Source organism: Chinchilla lanigera, unplaced genomic scaffold (assembly GCF_000276665.1).
Source record: "Chinchilla lanigera isolate Chin_1 unplaced genomic scaffold, ChiLan1.0 scaffold00062, whole genome shotgun sequence".
Lineage (NCBI taxonomy): Eukaryota > Metazoa > Chordata > Mammalia > Rodentia > Chinchillidae > Chinchilla > Chinchilla lanigera.
In genome coordinates, this window is record NW_004955463.1 from 5,876,674 (window position 1) to 5,894,236 (window position 17,563).

Below are 17,563 nucleotides of genomic sequence, written 5' to 3' on the forward strand. Positions count from 1 at the left end.
ATGCCAGGGGGTTAAAATGGCAGGATTAATGTAATTGGTTTTTCTGTTAGTCAAAGGACTCCCTTGGGGTTACCTATTTAAAGTTCCTGTATGAGGTTTTTTTTTTTAATAAAGCCCTTTGGATAGTAAATAAAGCAGTTATCAGTGAAGCTAGACAACACAATACAGGTTTTGGAAGTAAAAAAGGGAACAAAAATCTATCATCAAAACGTACATGGAATCCTCTGGGTAGGTCCTTCCTAAATTGCTAAAGCTTTGAAGAAAGAGGGAAAATTGCTACTTGTAGCTGTGGGAAAGAAAGGCTTTTCCATTAATCAAGACATTGAAACAAAGAGGGACCTATGAAACCCTAGGGTTATTTATGTATATGTATATATATTGGTCTCTCTAAGATTGGCAGTTCTCACTTTTTAATAGGAAGTAGCCCTCAACTCAGAACACCCTGTTGTAATGAACCCATCCCAAGCTAGCTCTTTGAGGATCGGTGCTCCCCTGTGTAATGTGTATTGGGCTGCGGAATTAACTGCCCCCTTGCAGACAAAAGGTAAAATAAGGATGGGATCAATTGCAAGGCAGGTTTAATTTAAGGACTAGTCTACTTTTTCAAAAAAATATTATCCTATATAGCTAACAAGGATGTTAAGAACAGGGCAATAACTTTAAAATTAATAGAAATAATAATTCAATAATTCCATTTATCTTCCCTTGCCCAGTCTGTTCTGAGTATTTGATGCATAAGAACTTAATTTTAGACAATGAATAAGGAGTATAATTCTAATACCTTGAGGTGCTACCTTAATAAAATGCCTGATAAGAGTCTGGAGCCAGCTAGCAGGCTCTGACATTCATAAGCTGGTTGGGTAGAGGATATTTGCTTTCAAATAGCACAGTAACTGTGAGCAGATTCTCCACCCAGGGCAAAGTAAAGTATGCATTTGGACAATTCAGACACTAGTTAAGTGGATCAGATGGGTTGTTTCCAGTTTGTTTACTCTTTCACTACTACTTTTTTGATGTTTGTACATAGTTAAAAAATTGAGACTCTCAGCCAGGCGTGGTGGTACACCCCTGTAATCCGGTCCTCAGCAGACTGAGGCAGGGGGACTACCGTGATTTCAAGGTCAGCCTAAACTATATAGGGAAACCGTGTCATAAAAACCAACCAAATAAATAAAATCTAGAATTCTGGGCTGGGGTATATGTAGTTCAATGGTAGAGGTCTTGCCTAATATGTATAAGGCCCTGGCTTTCATCCTTAGCACTGAAAAAATAAATAAATAAAAAAGAAAAAGGTTGGAGTTGTGCAATCCAGTGGTGGCATGCTTCTAAACTTAGTGTGGGCTTCACAACATTTGAAGAAAAGATTACGTTATGAAAACTGATTTTGAGAATTTGTCATAAATTCTTATCCTCTGAGATAGGTAACCGATACAGTCCTTATTCTGATCTGCATTTTGTGATCTGAGTAATAGACTTCACAGCAGGTTTTAGCTGCATGAACTGACAAAATCACTGACAAAGATTATGAAAATCATTGGCAATGACAACCAAACAAAAGTCTTCTCACATCAAAAGCAAAACCAAAAATCCATCAGAATCACCGAGAGTTTTCAATGATACCACACAGGTAGGTTTCATTTTCAGAGAGAAATCAAAATTTTTCCATGTAAGTAAATAGTACAGCAGGCTATATACAAATTTAGATATATTGGGAACACAAGCGACTTCATTTTTAGTAACTCATTTGTCTTAAAAAGTTGTATTCTCTATGCCTACATAGGGGAGTTTTTAAAAAAGCCCCTAAACATAGCTTAAGTTTTTAAAGCATTTCAACTTTAGCTTTAGCTATGCTGCTGTTTGTATTGTATAAACCAAATTCAAGTGCTCAGAATAGAGACTGTCATTTTTCACTCATTTAGGCCCTATGCAAATACATTTCATCCTTTTTCGTGTTAGGCATTTAGCATACTGTAGAGATCCTAAGAGCAAAGGCAGGAAAATTCATAGTCCAGAACTTTTCTATTGTAAGACAACAGATGGAGTCTGGTGAAAATATTTGTTCATGGGGATCATAAAAGGGAAATTGCAAAATGGAGGTAGGGTTTGTGTGAGATAAGGAGGAGGAGGACTCTAGTCCTAAGGGTGATGTTGTGGACTGGGGCTGTGCTTCCCTAGAGGATCGCGTGCTCAGTGTGCGTGAGGCTCTGGGTTCCACCCTCAGCATCCCTCCATCCCAAACCACGTGAAGTCCCAGGTCATTTACCAGTGTGACCTTGAGAAGGTCAGTTAACCTCCCAAGTGCTTCCTCATCTGTAAAACTACGATGTTTATAATGTGTGTAATACTAATGCTAAATTAGGATTTACAAGAGGCCTTTGGTTTGGCTTGAAGTCCTATACTAGGCTTCAACAGACCAAACTAAAATGGAGTCACTCAGGCTAAAATTCTATGTTACCAAACAAAAACTAAGTTGTTTGTTTGATCTCCAGAGACATCAGGAAGGTGTGAGAGGTAATAGCCAAATCCTTAAAAGGCCAGGTTAATCAGCAAGAGAAGAAAGTCCCTGCTGTTTTAACTTTGTAAAGAAAATACCTGAGTTGCCCAACGATTCTCTTCTTGCTCCCGGTTCCTGCTTTCTTCAGCCCATTTCTGCCTATAAAGTCAGCCTCTTTTCAGCTCATTAGAGCACCTTTTTTAAATTTTTAGAGGAAAGCCTATTATTTAATTAAATTTGCTGTGATTTTGTCTTTTGACATTAATAAATAAGATACAAATGAGAGACTGCTTGCGAAAATGTTTCCTACCCCAGACTACTGCATAAACAATAGAACTATGGATTTTTATTATGTAATCATGGTAGGGAAATGGAAGAAAAGTGGAAACATAAACACAGATTTTTCACAATCTCTTTCTCTCTACCGCCTGCCTATATTCATGTGTTTTTAAAATACATACCAAAGCAATTAAACAAAGTATTTGTTTTGTAGATTTTTTAAATGTAATTAATAGTAATCATTTTATGAGTAATTAGATTTTAGGATCAGGTGCCTGTTAAAACCATTTTTAAAATGTCCATTTATATGCAAAGAAGTACATAATGACTCTAAAGTTACTTTTAGGTTTTTAAGATTTTTTTTTTCTCCCCCACTCAGTTTGTTTTCCTCAGTGAATGCTGCAGCTCATCAAGCTGCAAGCTTCAGGTAATGGCTCCTCTTCTGGCACTGGGGGATGGGACGGCACCCATTTCTAGAGAAGTCTTGATCCCAGGCCCTTCGGAGGAAGTACTCACCCAAGCATGTCTCCCACTTCCACTTCCAGTTCCTTTTATTTATTTATTTATCTTTTCTTTTTTTCCAGTTCCTTTTAGCTTGTATATTTGGATGATTCATTTCACTTAACTTTAAACCTATGAAGGTTGGCTGAAGAATCTTTTTGTAATGTTTATAGAACATGTAGCTGAGTGTTCTTAGAAAACTGTACTCTTGCCCAGGTGCCTTAGAACTGGTACTTTAAAAAGTTCCTTCCTCAAATGGTCTGACCTTTTCCATACATCTGGGGGGAGAGCGGCATTTAGCAATTCTATATGGCCCGAGACTTTATTTATCTATTTTATTTATTTATTTTTTTTTTTGGTTTTTCTCCGGTACCGGGAACCGAACTCACGACCTTGCGCTTGCCAGGCAGGCGCTTTTGCCGCCGAGCTAAATCCCCAGCCCCATGGCCCGAGACTTTACATACAAGAGTGAGGTGCTTCTTCTTCCTTATACCCAGGGGAGATGGAACGCTGGGGGAATTTGTAGGTATTGTAGTTTGGTGCTGGTGTGCTGATGGGCCAGTTCACAAAAACCAAAAACTAAGAACAAAAATGAAAAAAACCCTGATTTGTAGCCTTTTCCTCAGGGTGAATATTCTCATCATTGCCAATTTTGAGCTGTTGGGTTTACGACTGACTTTCTAGAACAAGCACCAGCTGGCTCCAGAACAACTGAGACAACAGTGGCACAGGTACACCCCATCACCTGCCACCACTTCCCTGTATGTACCCACCTTTTTTGCATCTGCTGGCAAGGACCTGCCCTCAGCTCATCTTTCTGTCATCTTCAATAAATGTAGCTGCTTTTTCTTTCACTGTTGAATGTACACTTGCAATTCTTCACTTGCCTTTCACAAGAGCCTAGAATCTGTAGGATCCACCATTCAGTACCAATAATAGTGCCAGGTATTACTTTTCTAAAAGGAAAGGCCAGGTGAAGACGTATGAGGTCAATAGCTGTTTATGGTCTGGGGTCTTCAGCATATAGTCTGTGTATTACAGAGATGTGTACATCACTCTGTATGATACAGTTATTGTAGGGAGAGCCAGGGTAGAATATTCTCATTTCTTTTGTTTTTTTCATTATGCTTCCTTCCATCTTTTCTTTTGTCTTATTTCCTTCCTTCCTTCCTTCCTTTTTTTCCTTTTTTCCTTCTTTCCTTTTTTTTGTACTGAGATTTCAGCCTTTACTTGCTAACCAAGCACTCTACTACTGAGCTACATCTCCATTCTCCCATTGTTTCTTTTCATCTTAAAGAACCTCCAAAGAGAGCTATTTATTGGTTTTTATTTGGAGAGGATAATGTTGGTATGGTTTACTGCTTAAAAAACACACTAACACAGAGAAAATATATCATAATTTGTGAGTGGTAACCAAAAGCAGTGCTTAGAAGGAAATTTATAGTATTGAATAGATAGTGTAGAAAAGAAGAAAAAACTAAAATAAAGAATGTAAGTGTTCACCTTAAGGATCAGAAAAAGCAGAGGAAATTAAGTCCAAAGCAAGCAAGAAAACAATATAATATAATAAAAATTGGAGATCCATGAGACAGAGGAACTAAGAACTGATCTTTGAAAAGATTAATAAAATTGATAAACCCTAACTGGCTAAGAAAAAGAGAAGGAAGAAGAAAGACATAGATTATTAATAACAGAAATCACCAAATATTCAGCTCAGTACAGAGCACGTGAGCAAGACACTGGGTTGGAGCCCCAGTATCTCTCTCTCTCTCCCTCTCTCTCTCTCTCTCTCTCTTTTTCTCTCTCATACACACATACACATATGCACGCATGTATGTCTGTATACAATATCACAAATTAAATGGGGGCATCATTACTGATCCCATGGACAGTAGAATAAGAAGAATGGAATATTCTGACCAGCTCTATACTCAAAAACGTAATATCCTAGATGAAAAGGATGAATTTCTTGAAAGACATAATGTACTAAAACTCACACAAAGAGAAGTAGATAACCTCAGTAGTTCTGTATCTGTTAAAGAAATTGAATAAGAAATTAATGACTCTTGAAGCAGAAAGAGCCAGGCCAAAGTAGTTTTACTGGTGAATTCTACCAAACATTTAAAGAAAAGAAAATCAAGTTTGCAGACCACAGCCCATGATTGAGCATTAGTTTCCTTAATAAAATTTCACGGGAACCAGAGCTGAGATTAGGTTGGAGCACATGGTGGAAGGTTGTGCAGGTGCAAGTTAGAGCTTACTATTATTTAAGTTTTTGATATTTCATTCATCATGAATTTTTGGATTAAATTTTTTTTTAAACATCACATTCATGTATATCTTGATAGCAGAATTGTTTCATGTCCTCAATTTTGTTCCCAAGGCAATTGACTCACCAACATTCCACAAGTAATGAAGGGTAATGAAACGATAACTGGAAGTGCACCAAAAGGGCTGACTGTATTAATAAATGTGTGTGCACACGCACCTCTGTGTGTGTGTGTGTGTGTGTGTGTGTGTGTGTTTCCAGTGGTGATGGTTTGTATTTCACCACACCCAAGGACCAGGGTGCTAAGCAACCTGTAACATGAAATGCCAGTGGGAGAGTGCCGTTTGGTCTGAAATCAAAGAAGCAGGCTCCAGATAACCCTCAACAGAGCTTGCTGCAACTAGACTCACATCTCTGGCAGATCAGCTGAGTACCTTGAAAATCTAGGCCAACCACTGCCATTTGGCAAGACACATTTGTACCTTTTGATTGACTAGTTTGTATAATCTTTATTGCTCTTTAATGCATTAAACCCATTATTATGTTCTTTTAAGAGAACTATAATAGTGGAAATGATTCATGCTGAGGGTATTTTAAAAGCTAGGTCAATAAAATACTTGTAAGGCTTATCTTGTTCAAGATTACTGCCTGCCAGAGGATAATCAGAAAATCCTTCCTCTTGTCTAAAAATTGGTTTAAGAAGTGGTTTCCAAATTTGCTAGAAAAATGAGCATTTTTTCAAGTCCAAATATAGCAGACTGTAGGTTGGGTGATAGATATTTGTTCTTTCCTTAAACATATTTCCCTTTCTAAATCTCAGTTTATTTACTCATTTTCAGGAAATGCCACAAACAATAACTACAGCTGCTCTTTCATTTTTGGGACATGCAATGGAACATAAGACTATTAATACCTATGATGTTTATAGAAAGACTTAGGCATTCTTAACAAATATACCTTTAGGTCAGTAGTTTGTAAATAAAAAAGCAATAGTTGATATCATTTCTTTAGTATCTACAACAGGGTTCTTAAAGTTCAATAAACAATAAATCTGTGACATTCCGGCCATAGGTAAATTTAGTCTGAGTAATGGGAATTGACATAGAGAGAGGTTAAATGTTGTGAGGGTCACTGTAACAACTGATTAGAAAAAAAGGAATATTCTAAGTGTTTGAACAGACGTTCTAGATTTTGTTGTACTTCTCTTAAACTATTGCCGCTCCTCATGGGGAAAAACATTTCCCGCATCACATTTCAGACACCTATGTCGTTTCTACCAGCGTGCAGGAGCCTGAGTTGAGTGGATACAGTTGCCTTAGAAAGTCTGTGAGACTTTCTAAGAGAAAGAGAGAGAAGCAGGATGGAGATAAAAGATGGGCTGGTGTCCGTTGGTGGGCTTATCTGTAGGCTAGGAAAACAAATAGAACACCTAATTAATATTCTTCCTGCCGCTTGCAGAAGGCTTTAGCCGGAACATCAGTGCTTATTTTACTCTACCTGGCCAGTCTCTGGATGCATGGTGTTTTAGGAAAACCAGATGACACGTGTAAGCTGGGATCATCTGCAAACAAATGTCAGTTTTCCAGGCAGGAGGAGAGTCAGCTGCGGTTGCTCTGCAGTCAGGAACAACCCGCTCATCTTACAGGAGAGGTGAAAGAGAAAAGAGGCTGCTGTTGTCAGGGGCTGTCTTCTCCTCACTCTTTATTCCCTTTACCTTCCAATTGGTTGTCAATAAGTGTATGTTGAGGACTTGCCTGCATGCTTAGTTCTTTGCTAGTACTGAGGCGCTGAGATGATGAACACTTAAATGCTGATCAGTTTAGAGTATGATGTATGTAGGTAAAAGGAAGAAGAAAGCATTTAAGAAATTAATCACAGCTGAATTTTGAAGCAGTTAATTGCCCAGCCAGGCAACTCAAAGTTGCATTGTCCTTCCCCATTTGACTGGCACTTTTAACCATCATTCAGCCTGTAGGACTCCAGAAGTTTGTGGGTAAACACATAGTCAGATCCTTCTACCTATGTGTGTTCTGTAAATGCAAGGGAGGCAGCAAAAGTTTGACTTTCCCTAATGTCACCGAAAGTCAGAGGCTCTAATTTCCTAGTTCCACTTGTGTTCATTAAGTAGAGGAGGAAACTAAGACTTGGACCTCATTTCTGGTATCTGTGCCTACCTGCCTTCCTGCTCTAGCCAGTATTTCTTTTTTTCTTATACAACGGTGAAACATTATTCTGGGCTTAATGTTTAGCCATATTTACATATTTGAAAGAAGGTGGATGAGCATCAGAGATATAAACTGTGCATAGAGTTTTCCCATAAGTGTGACTAATAGGATGAAGTCACATGTCAACCTGGTGCTTTGCAAATAGAATTAGTAAGGTAATTTCCCCTGGTTCACCGGCAGAGGCTTTGGGGTTAGTTAAAGCTCACTGCTTCTCTTTTGCATTTTAGGGCAAACACAACATGAAATAGCACCCAAGAACAGTAGAAGCTTTTTCTTAGGCAGAGGGGGAAAGGACTCTTAGGTCATTTTCAACTGAGTATCAATTGTTTCAGGATTGTGAGGGTGTCTAATGTTGTTACAGCAGACGGTGATCATTCGATGTCAGAGCGGATGTGGGCAGGTATAGTGAGAGTCTATGCACATGTCTATTTATCCATGTCCAACATTAGATATAATACTCACCCTAGTAGCTGATGCCAGCTCAGAGTTCTCAGCTGTGGAAAGAGACCCCACATGGATTCCAAGTTCTTCTAGCACTACATTCTGTGAGCCTATGGTTAGATTTATGGTATGCTTGGCTTTTGAGGGAGAGAAAGAGCAAGGTAGACTTAAAGGAAATTTAACCCTTCATGCCACTTAGCATCAGAAAGTTTGTCAAGCTATGAGGGGTAAATGTAAGTGAAACACCTATAACAATACAAGTTAGTCTACAATTGAAAATAATTTAGAAGGAGTAAAATTCCAAAGGGCAGGGTCTCCATAGGACCTGGGAATGACTGGGGGACATTTTGTGGAGGACATGGTCATAAAGGACTTTATCTAGGGGGAACTTGATGAGGATTTGGGCATTTTGAACAAACAAATAAATATATAGTACCTGTAAATATATACAGGAAGAAAAAAATATATATATATCTGCACATTTATATATGTTCCTTTATTTGTATGGACATTGTTATGTTGTGCATTTATATAAGGAGATGCAATTGGCATATCATTTTGGAATTTTCTCTCAGGCCCACTAGGTTCACAACACACAGGAAACAACACATGGCGTGATAGCTACAGGGAAGAGACCATGTGCTGAAATATAACAAAAGGTTCGGACCTGGTGAATTGTCATCAGGAATTAAAACAGCACATGACCATCTTCAATCTGCTAAAGGAAATTTCAAGACTACCGTGTGGGAGATGTTGTCTGTTGAAAATGTATTTGGTCCCCATTTTCTGTTGCAATGATTAGTTCTCCAGAGATGCCTTGGCTTCTTCAACCCAAGCTTGCATGAGAGAATCAACTTAGAAAAGGCTTTCTAGAGTGCTCAGCCTTGGCCTCTATTCCTCAGTTGAGGTGTCATCTGTTTTGAACCCTCTTGCTTTTCTCAGAATGGGCTGTTGTATTTCTCCAAGACAGTTTTGGTCTCTGTCTTCAGTTCCTTGGATGGAGGTAGAAAGGAAGGACAGCAGAATTAGTGATGATTTCACACCCTCTATGAATAAAGTGATTCCTGATAAATACAAACAACACATGTTTATTGGCTGATATGTAAGAACTGAATCTTGGCTGGAGTTTAGGTTGCTGTTTACCATTATGCAGAGATTCATTAGTAGAGTCTGGCTACAGGAAATGTGGCATATCCATCAGTGGAATACTATGCAGCCATGCAAAATGAGGTAACAGTGCAAGTGCTGATGTTGTGAGATATTTACAGTCCATTGTCAAATGAAAATAAGTGTGCTTACAATGGCAAAATTTTTAATCTTTTCCAAGAAAGATTCCATATGCATTAAACAACAACTCTATCTACAAGCCTACTAGTCAGTGCCACTCACACATAGAGTGATCCTCTGCCTTCAGTAAGTTCATCATTCACAGCCAGAACCATGAGCACACGGGGTGGGAGGACATCTAGATATAAGTCACAACTTATACCAATACTGAAACTGCTGAGGAAGCAATCACATCTTTAATAGCTACAAATAAAACAAAACAAAATCTAGGAATAAATTTAACCAAGGAAGTGAATGATCCCAACAAAGAAAATTACAAAACACAAGTGGAAGACACTGAGGAGGATACACACACACACACATACACATGCACACACACACACACACACAGAAAGACATTCCATAGCCATAGACTTGGATATAGCATATTGTTAAAATGTCCCTGCTATCCAAAGAAACCTATACATTCAATGTGATGGCTATCAAAATACGAGTGATATGTTTTATAGAACTAGAAAAAAAAATCACAAAATTCAAATGTAATCACAAAAGATCTCAAATAACAAAAGTAGTCCTGGGAAAGAACAACAAAACTAGAGGTATCACAATACCTGACTTGAAAAAGTCCTACAAAGCTATAGTGACCAAAACTGTATGGTACTGACATGAAAACAGACACATAGACCAATGAAACAGAATACAGAAACCAGAAATAAATCCTGATATTACAGCCAATTGATTTTCAGCAAAGGCAAAAGGTATATATATATCAGAGAAATGAATGTTTCTTCAATAAGTTGTGCTGGGGAAACTGAGTATCCATATGCACAAGACAGAAATTAGACCTCTATCTTTCACCATACACAAAATTCACTCAAAATGGATTAAAGACTTAAATGTAGGACCAAAACCTTGAAGTTAATGAAAGGTGATATTTAAATATGTTTCAGGATATAGGTTTTGGAAAATTTTTTTTATATGATCTCAAAAACACAAGCAACAAAAACAAAACTTCACACACAGGATTCCATCAAACTAAAAGGCTTCTGCATGACAAAGGAACTAATGCAGAGAGAAGAGACAACCAATAGAATGCAAGAAAATGTGTGCAAACTATTCACTTAGCAAATATTAATTTTCAGAATATTTAAGGAACTCAAACAACTCACCAGCAAAATAAAATAATCTAATTTAAAAACAAGTAAATGACTACAAAGACACTTCTCAAAAGAGAACATTCAAATGGCCAACATATATATGAAAAAATGTTTGACATCATTAATCATCAGTAAATGTAAATCAAAATCGCAATGAGATGTCATCTCATCCCAGTTAAAATGACTATTATCAAAAAGACAAACACTTGATGTCAAGGACATAGAAAAAGGGGAACTCTTGTGCACTGTTGGCACAAGCGCAGAACCACACTACAGAAGTTCCACAAAAAGCTAGAAATAGAATTAGCATCTAATGCCACAAACCCACAACTGGCTCTCCAAAGGAAAATGAAGTCAGTATGTTAAGGAAACATCTGAGTTTGTACACTTATCACATTGCTGGTCATATGGCCAATATATAAAACCTTCCTGATGTCTTGTGACAGATTACTGGATGGAGGGCTGGGGATTTAGCTCAGAGGCAAAAGCACCTGCCTGGCAAGTGCAAGGTCATGAGTTCGATTCCTGGTACCAGAAGAAAAAAAAACAAAAACAAAAACAGGTGACTGGATGGAGATAATGCAGCGTATGAACATAAAATGCTCTTCAGTCACAAAAGAAGGAAACTCTGTCATTTGCAACAACATGCCAAGAACATGAGGACCTTGTGCTAATGAAATAGGTCAGATAGAGACAGACAAATACCATGCATTCTCACTTGTGTGTGAGAGCTGAAGGTGAGCTCAGAGAAGTAGAGAATAGAATGGGTGGGTGGATGCCCGAGGCCAGGGAGGGCACATGGGAAGCTAGGTGTAGAGAGAGGATGGGCAATGTGACCAGGGTTGCAGTTGCTAGGTCGAATAAATTCTAATGTTTTATAACAGAGGACAATGCCATAGTTGACAAAAATTATTGACTATTTCAAAAGAACTACTAGAGAAGATTTTTAATGTCTTTAGCACAAAGAATGGATCCATTCTGTATTAGATGATATGTGCCAGATTTGAGCATTATACACTGCACATATGCTGAAATGCCACAGTGTACTCAAGAAATATGTACAATTACTCTGTGTCACTTGAAGAAAATACATTAATTTTTTAAAAATGAGTTTGGCTCTCTTGACTCATTGTCTTGCTTCCTGTTGCTCATCACGTGACCTCTCTCTTGCATGTGCTCCTATGTGGTGCTGTCTGCTGTGAGCCTATTCCCAATGGCAGTGCCATGCTGTTTGGACTTTCTAACCACTACAGTCATGAGCTAAATAAACCCCTTTTCTTTATAAAGTACCCAGCCTCTGGTATTTTGTGATAACAACAGAAAATGGACTAAGACAACTGGTATACAAATACTTTTCTTGAGTGTTCGCTTCCCATTTTTTGTATTTATACCTAAGAGCAGAACTGTGGAGTTGTATGACAGTCTACATTTAACCTTTTGAGAATCAGTTAACCAATGAGCTAGAGTGGGTATATCACTTTTTTATTCCCACCTGCAGTTCCCAAGGGTTCCAATTTCTCTAGATCTTTACCAACACCTATTATTTTCCTTTTTTGTTTTATTTGTTTGTGCTATTCTTATAGGTAGTGTATGTAGTGGTAACTCATTGTGACTTTGACTTGCATTTTCCAAGTGATTGAGATGTTAAACATCTTTTTATATGTATTTCTTGGCGATTTGTATATCTTCTTTGGATAAATATCTACTGAAATCCTTTATCTTTTCTAATTACATTTTTTTTTTTTTTGGTGTAGAGATTGTTGAGTGTTAAGATTTCTTTATAAATTCTGGATATTAATTCTTTATCAGATATATATATTTGAACTATTTTTTAATATTTGGTAAATTCTTTTCACTTTCACAGTAGTCTCCTTTCATGCACTGCAGTTCTTAATTTTGATGAAGTCCAGCTTTTTTGTTCTTGTGCTACCTGGATATTGTGAGATTTTCCTTTTAATCAATAAGAATTCAAATTACATTTTAAAGAGTGAGTCAATTCTATCATTCAGGACTAAAGTAAAGCTTCCCTGCACTTCTGAACCAAAGGCCAACGATTTACCTGCAAGATAAGATGTTAAGCAAGGACACAAAGCCTGGCTTCTTCTTTGGTTGGTTTACAGATAGTAGAAACAAAAAAATCTCTGTGTATAAATATGTATAAGCTTCTTCAGTAATGTGGGAGTAGCAGTGTGCAATAGACACAGTTTGGATTTCAAAAGCAGGCAAATTTGGACTTGAGACCAACTCTTCCATTTATAAGGTATGGACTGCAGCCAGACCCTTAATCTCCTTGGGCCTCAATTTTCCTTCTTATGGAGTTTATACTACCTCATAGTTTTAAAGAAGAATTAGGTTTAAGGTAAGAAAAATGCCTAGCAGTGACTGGGATCTAGTGGATGCTCATAAAATGTAGTACTTATGAAAGCAATAATGACAAGTACTAATGCACCATTTTTAAGTGTGAAAATAATGATAACAGTAGTAAATACCTATGTTCAAAGAATTATTGTAAGATGTTTATATCTCAATATACTGGGACCTTAATACTTCTATGAGGTGTTATCCTCATTTTATAGATTAAAAAGAAACAAATGTAGAGAAGTTATGATCCAGATCAAAGAACCGGACATTGAATCCAGGTAGCCTGATTCCCAAGCTTGTGTTCTCAATCATTCCAGAAAAAAAGGAACTGTAAAGAAATAACAAAATTAAAAGATCAAGGAGAAAATGCTTCTTTTCCTAAAAGAAAGCTGAAGAGACATATTTATTTATGTATTTATTTATTTATAATGGGCACAAAATGATTATACATATTTATGGGGTACAATGACATTTCTGCACATGCATACAATGCTTCATTATCAGATTAGAGTGATTGTCAGAGCTATCACCTCATGCATTTTAATTAATCTTTTTGACATATGAAAGACACATCCCTGGGAAATATTTCAAGCAATACTAAAAGACATCTTGATGCATATATTAAAATATATGTGAATGAATATTTTTGCCGACACCAATAAATGTATACTTCGCTTTTCTCTCTTTTTCTCTACTCCCCTAAACAGATGCATTCTCATTTGAAACATTTTCTTATTATTCTCACCTATTCTCCTTTATTGATGCTTTCCATGCAAAAGTCATGTGTGCTCCCTGCAACAGCTGAGGTGGCACAGAGACAGGCAAAGGAAGCGCAGACCGTCTTCTTCAGCTTTGTCTCTAATTCCATCGCCCTGAGCTACGGATGCCAACACCTGCTATATGCTTTCCATGCTTTTCCCTGACTCATTCAGACAGATGCAAATACACATTTACATGTAGATAGATTCTTTTTGGTTTGTTTTTACTCAAATATAATTAAAGTAAATGCATTAGTCTATAATTTGTTTTTTTATTTCATCCACCTTGACAGTATATCAGGATCCTTCCTAACAAGTCAAGAGATATAACTCTATTTTTCCTTCTTTTCTAATCTGTCTCACTTTCCCACCCTCTTGTGTGTGTGTATGTGTGTGTGCGTGTGTGTGTGTGTTTGCACAATTCTTATTTATGGTTTGTCTTTGCTGGTATCTCTGCGTTGTTAACAGGCCTACTGATGCTCCAGAATGTTCTTAGCTCAAAATCCTATCAGTCAAGTTAAAGGGGCCTTATCTAACTACATGTGCTTGCAAGAACCCATTCAACCACATCTGTGTTCTTTGAAACAAAAGTAGATGGGATCTTGTGGTCCAGCAGCATTTGTCTGATAGGGTCCATCCCTCATTTCCTGGGCTTTTAAGCCCACAATATTGGAAGGAAAAAGTTGTGGATTAAGGACAGCCAATTAACAAAAGTTTTTCTTTCCTGTGTGTTCTGTATCAATCAACAAATAGAAGCAAGGGTCAGATGAAAATATCACCTTCAGAGAAGTCAGACTGAGGACCGATCTTAGAAATACAGCCACCATGAGCCCAGACCAGTTCACCTCCAACTCCAGACCCATGTGTATGCACTACTGGGGCTATGGTTACATCCACAGCCATCCCAGGCAGAATATGAATTTACTGAGAAGACAACCAGGAAGAGAGTGCATCAAGTATAATTCTTCCAAGCAGGGGTCAGGGCAGCCAACCCTCTTCCATGTGACACTCACACAAGCCAGACTTCCCTATTTAAGGAGGAGCGAGAGGGGGAAGAATGGATTGAAGAAATATCCTCTCCCTAACTTCTGGAAGGGAAGAATTTCTGGCTTTTGGATTGAAGCAGGAGGATAGTGATGACAGCAGACGCTGCACTGAAGAGGGAGTCATGCCAGGGAGGTTAGATTCTTACTTTGATCTGTCCAAATATCCTGTTGTTTAACAACTACCCTGTTATTGTTCTCATTCTGTTCATCCCAGAGCAGATACTATGTACCTACCTTAGAATGAGGTGCATTTTGAGAACACCTCTCATCGCCCTGGTGGCAGCTGCCCTTCTCAAAGCGTGTTTTCCACTGGGGAAACTCAGAAGTCTGATGCCTGAGGCACACTTACATCCCAGAGGGCAGGACAGAGTGATGTGTTTCCAGAGACAGCATCCACCCACGGCTCCCTTGGCTCATCTGTCCCACAAGAAGATTGATTAAGTCAAGTCCCAGAAGACCCCTTCACGCTAACTTCTGTTCATCTGTCTTTCCTGGGAATGCTTAAGACCACCTTTTCCATTGATAAACTGATGGAACTGTGTACTCCAGCTGAATCGGCAGTGGCCCAGAGCACCCGAAATCTTCCAGTCCCCATTAGAGCAAATAGCTAAGGTCGAGACATACCAATGTCCACAGCAGTGACACTGTGCTCTAAAAGTCACTTCCCTCAGAATATAAATTGGTACAGCCTCTTGTAAATATTCTTTAAAACAAAAAGTACAACCTTATCCTTTTGCCTTGGCTGGAATTCTTTTGCTGTCCAAAACTCAAGTTGGAACTAAGACTCAATGGGGTGGTGCTATGAAGCAGGCTGATTAGATCTGAAAGCTCACGAATGTGACTAGTGCTTTTATAGAAGAAGCTTTGGAGAGCCACTTGACCCTCCCATCTCTTTTACCATGCGAGGGAATAACAAGAAGGTGCCACCTGGAAGCAGAACAGCCCTCCCCTGACCCTGAATCTGCCAGCACCTTGATCCTAGTCTCCAGGACTGTGGGAAATACATTTTTATTATTTATAAACTAGGCAGGATCTTAGTCCACTTTATGTTGTTATGTACTTTTATTTTGCACAGTTCTGAAGGCTAGGAAATCCCAGATGAAGAAACAGCAGGTTCGCTGCTCGTTAAAGCCTGGTTACTGCTTCTAAGCCAGTGCCTTGAATGCCACATCCGCCACAAGGGAGAAACATGATTTCTGCTGTGATAGAGAGCAGAAGGGGACTGGGGTAGGGGGAGGGAGCTCCAAAAACACTTTTACTAAAGCATTAAGCATGGATCCTTTAGGGCCTAATGACTTCAAGATCCACCTCTTGATATAATTACATTGGCAATTAATTTCAACTTTAGTATTGGAAGGGACAAACATCCAACCTATAATAACTGGTCTTTGGTATTTCATTATAGTAGCACAAACAGACTAGACTCCTTTTCTTTATTTATTTATTTATTTTTTCTTCCCATACCAGGAATCAAACTCACAACCTTGCGCTTGCAAGGCAGGCACTGCCACTGAGCTAAATCCCCAGCGCCACGATTAGACTCCTTTGATCCACCAATTTCCTGTCAGGGAACTTACCTTATAGAAACAAAGCATATGAGTGTCCAAAGTTCTCTGTAAAAATACTTAGGCAGCATTCCTTGTAATAGTAAAAAAGAAAAAGAAAACCCCAAAATAATGTATCTATTTGTATAAGATAGGGTAAGTAAATATGAATCATACATAGAAAGAAGTAACCATGCAGCCATTAATAAATATAATACAGAGAATCATAAGTGCTAACTCGGCAAATTATCCAAATCAGAGACTTGACTGAAAGCAGCAAGATGCCTACCTATGTTTGGTATGATTACGTTTTTTGTTGTATGTATGTGTTCTTATGTATATTTAGAAAATATATATATAACATTTTTAAACAGTGTCCATGTTGGGGGTCTAAATTATTTGCATTGTTGTGGGTGGGGGATGGAAAACTAAGGACTTTTATTTTATGTTTAGATATTTTAGTACTCTTTTTTTCTTTTTTATGCAATTAATCCTTGCTTTGTTTTCTGGTTCTGGGGATTGAACTCTGGGCCTTCACACTGAGCTGTATCCCCTGTCCTTTTTATGTTTTATTTTGAGACACATTCTCACTATACTGCTGAGTTGCCCAGGTTGGGCTTGAATTTATGGTACTCCTGCCTCAGCCTCCCAGACTGCTGGGATTACAGGCATGCACCACCATACCCAGCTAGCATTTATGATTTTTATGGCACACATACAAAGAAAGTTTTGTCAATTCTCTGAATCTTCCTGTCAAAGAGCTGGTTTTGCCACTTGGCTTTTTCCTCACAGTACAGGGTTCTGCTGTGCCAATGAAAGGGAATGTGTGGAATCTATAGCACTCAGGTGACATTACCCTGTTGAAAGGCTCAGGGTGCATCAGATATGTGAGTTAGAAGAAAAGCTGATGACTAGTAAGTCTGCCCTATACACTATACACAATAGTTCATCCTTATCCACTGCCTCTCTTTCCATAGTTGCTATTTCCCATGGTCAACTGTGGCCCAGAAATACTGAATGGTAAAATCCAGAAATAAATAATTCCTAATGTTGAAATAACTTTTATTATTGTACAAGTATATTGTTGTAGTATATCAATTTAATCATATTATTTTTTTTAATTTTAAAGATAAAAGGAGGGAAACATTAACAGACATACAACATTTTACAACATATCACAAGCACAATACAGACAATACAG